The sequence below is a fragment of the Geospiza fortis genome, unplaced genomic scaffold (genome assembly GCF_000277835.1).
Source record: "Geospiza fortis unplaced genomic scaffold, GeoFor_1.0 scaffold173, whole genome shotgun sequence".
In the NCBI taxonomy this organism is placed as follows: Eukaryota; Metazoa; Chordata; class Aves; order Passeriformes; family Thraupidae; genus Geospiza; species Geospiza fortis.
This window is the reverse complement of record NW_005054334.1, coordinates 5,049,130-5,052,987: the sequence shown is the minus strand read 5'-3', so window position 1 is coordinate 5,052,987 and position 3,858 is coordinate 5,049,130.

The following is a 3,858-nucleotide window of genomic DNA, read 5'->3' as shown; positions in this document are numbered from 1 at the left end:
GGGGGGGGCTTGCAAGAGCCAGGGCAGTGCCAGGGACCCAAACCTCACTGAGTCCCCCTGACACTCTGCAGAGCAGCAAAAGCAGCCAGTACAGCGGCTGGAAATACCCCTCACTCCTCCCCACCGGGGGAGATCAAGGGCTCAGCCCCTCCAGGGCTGGATCAGACAAGGGAGGATTTTCCCATGTACTCTGTGCTGCTGTGTCCCTCTTGGGCTCTGTGGATCAGGGAGGGGAATGAGCAGAGGGAGTTTGAGCTCAGGAAGTGTTGACCCACCCTTCTGTAACCTGAGATGGTTCTTCAACAAGCAGCCCACTGAAAAGGCTAATTTGGGTGTTCAGCATTATCAAGGTCCCTTTGCAGAGGGAGGCAAGGACACCTGCCCTTTTTTCTTCAGCCTTGCAGGCAAGCAGATATCCAGGGACATATCAACAAGGAGCAGGGAAACAAATTCTGTTCAACAGGATGGCACACTGTCCCACACCAAACATCCCATGCAGCTGGCTGAGCAGTGTCACAAACCCCCTTGATAGGAAGCAGAGCACCTACAGAGGAATCTGGCATTTAGAGTGACTGTGAATCTCTTGAAACTTTTGGTTTCCCATATTATTCCTAAAATCTTCTGAGATTTTGTTCCTAAGCCCACCTGGCTTTAGGAAGGACCCCAGTGGATCCCGAGGAGAAGGTTTATGCTGGAGCTGTGAGAAATTTGCTCCTAATAGCCATAGTGGTACTTTTTGGGAAGGGATGTTTCCCACCAGCCAGCAAAGGAGTGTTGGGAAGGGGTGCTGGGATGGGATGACAGGCTGAATTGCTGAATGGGCTTTGGGGTTGGCTCCAGCCAAGGCATTCTACTGAACCATCTGAATGGGGGGCAGGTGTCAGGCTGTGCCGAGATGTTCCTGGGGCGCTGGGTGCATCCTGTCAGAGGTTTGTCCTGAGGTAACTGGGTTTGCTCAGTAAACACCTCACAGCTTCTCTGATCGACAAGCCTTTGGGTTTCCGGTGTGCACGAGCACAAGGTGAACTTTCGGGGGATATTTTCTGCTACACGCGGTTTTGCAAGTGCATGCGTGAGTCACTTCACCTCCCCCCGACACCAGAGGAACTGCTCACACGAGTCCAGTCACTCATGTGTGCAGGAACCCTCACAGGCCACTGCCAACCCTCCATGCTCCTGAAGCACCAGCACTGCCCTGTCCCCCACAGGGATCCCAGGGATCTCAGCTGACCTCAGCCAAAGGCAGCCCTCCAGGTGTGGGATGGGAGAAAATGGCACTGGAAATTGAGCTGTCTGACTCTGAGATGAAGACGTAATTCTTGAATCGCTCATTTGATATCTTTTCTGGTTTATTTGTTTAATAAAAGGACTTAACCAGAGACCCAGGCTCCTGGGGTTTTCATTTCTCTGCAGAGGAGATAAGAAAAGCGCATTTCCTTATCCAGTGAGTCATTTTTTCTGCTCTTTAATTATGCATTTGTGCGATTATCAAGCGTATTCAGCTCTGAGATGCAAACAGCTCGAACTACTCACCAAGCTTTAACTTTTGCTATTCCAAAAATGATCAACAACATTTATGAAGGGTAGGGGAGGCAAAGATGGGGGAGACGAAAAGGGGGACAACTGATGCCCAGAACCCGGGCCGTTCTTGTGAGCAGGCCCACATGTGAGTGCTGCTGGGGTAGTCAGCACTGGTTTTCTCCTTGAGTAAGCATTATCATGTGTAAATTCAAACATATCTTCTTGGCCCAGGAGGAGGTGGACAAGCTGGGACGAGGGCAGGGAAGACCTGTAGAGCTTGATAAGGAGGGATGAGAAAATGGGGGGCAATAAGGTAACGTCAGTGGCAGCAATGATGCTGCAACCTCCTTCCATGTAACAGGACCTGGGAGCGCTTCATTCACAGGAGGGCATGATGGCTGCCATCCCTGGGCTCCCCACCGCGTGTTTGAAACTTCAAGTTTTCTTTCCATGTCCTGAAATGGGATCTGTTGGCTCCTGAGCTTTGATGTAAATTTTGCCCTCCATGTTGGAAGCACTGTGTGGGTTACTTGGTTTGGGCTTTCCCCATTGTGCGTGTTTGACTGGGCTCACAGAGAGTGGTACAGATTAAGTGTGGTACAGCAGATGCTGGGAACCACCTCTCACCCCGCACTTTAAGCCAAGCAGGGAGGAGAGACAGGAGGAAGAAGGGCACGGTGACAGTCCTGTGGTGGGACCCACAGAAATAGGGGCTGGGGGTCCCTGAGAGATGATTGACAAGGGGGAAGTACAGTGGGGGCATTTGAGAGGTGAGGAAAAACTGGAGTGATGGAGAAGCATACCTCTGAGAAAAGGAGACTAGCAGATGGAAACACCCTAGGGCAAGAGGAACAGCAAAGCCTTTGGAGCAGGGAGGTGGTTTGGGGATAGGTATCCTGACAGAGCACCAGATGTTTTGTGGGGATCTTCTGCCTACATGCATGTCCGCAGCCCCACCAGCCCACAAGGGAAGTTATTTTCTTGTCTCTAGACCCTACATTTGCCCTTCTGAGAGCTGCCTACTAGGGACAGTGAAGATTCCAGGTGACCTCTCCTTGCCAGGTCTCTCCACTGTGGAGCTCAGATGTGGACTGGTGTGAGCCTTGGCTTTTATTTTTCTCCCTGCTGTGGGTCATGGCTCTGCATGACAGCTTTCCACCCCTTCCCACTGCTGGACACTTGACTCTCCAACTCCCTGCAGCCCAGCCCTGGTCCTCACCTGGGGTGTGTGAGAGGCAGAGGGTCAGCTGCAGTGGCATATGGAGAGATGTGCTGCTGCTTGACCCAGCTCCCCCAGCAGGTACGAGCAGGGTGAGTGCAGCCCGCTCACAGCAAGCATCGAGGCAGAGGCTGCTGAGCTCTCTGTGCCATTTGTGCCTCAGAGCTGTGCCGAGAGAGGGAAGTGCTTGGCATGCCCCCACTCGACTGGGGAGTTTTATTTTGACTAAGATGGAGTGGGAATAACTGATCCACAGGCACAAGAAAGGCTGGCCTCTCACGCCAGTACTGCTGGCATGCCTGCTGGTGTGAGGGAGCAAGAGCCTGAGCACACTGGCTGGAAGGGAAAGTGGAATGATGGCAGGTTTGGAACTGGTGGGCAGTGACCAGGTTTTTTTTGGGACTTTGGCTTGCCTGGAGCCCTACAGTGCCCATGGTGGGGCTGAGACTGTGTAGGGGCTGCTTTGACATTTCTATGATGCTAACTATCCCCTGGGAATGCCACTGGCAGGGAGGGAGATGTGCTGTAGGGCATCTCCTCTCCTGCAAGGCACGGGGTACCAAAGAACTGCTTTTGGGCTGAGATCTAGCATGGGAGCTGGTGACTGCATCCTACTCAGAACTTCAGGAGGTGGGATGTGGAGCCTGTGAGCTCAGCTTGTCCAACAGTCACTGGTGAGGGGCAAGCACTTTCAGGGACCAAGTACTCAGGCCTGTCTCAGAGCAGCATCTCAGCTGCCAAGTGAGAGCACCTGGTACTCCATCACCTTGAGCAAGAGCACCCTTTGGATTTTTTCCTCCTCCCCTCCCAGCCTTGATCCAGGACAGTGGGCAGTAGGGGCTTTACTAGAAGGAGTCCAGATGCTGTAGCTGCTGGAAGGACATGACTCCAGTGGTAAAGCCCTATTAGGAATCTCCTGGGTAGGGCAGGTCACCAGTGTTGCTTCCCTCAGCTGAGAGCCAGCAAACAGCTCTGGCTGGTCCCTTTCTTTCCTATGGAGTGAAGAAAAAGAGTATGTGACTTTTGTTCAGTAGGAATGGGAGATCCACCTACAGCACTGAAATCCGTCTTTTTGGGCCTCAGGCATCAGGCTTTGATGTGTGGGTGTTTGTGGCAGA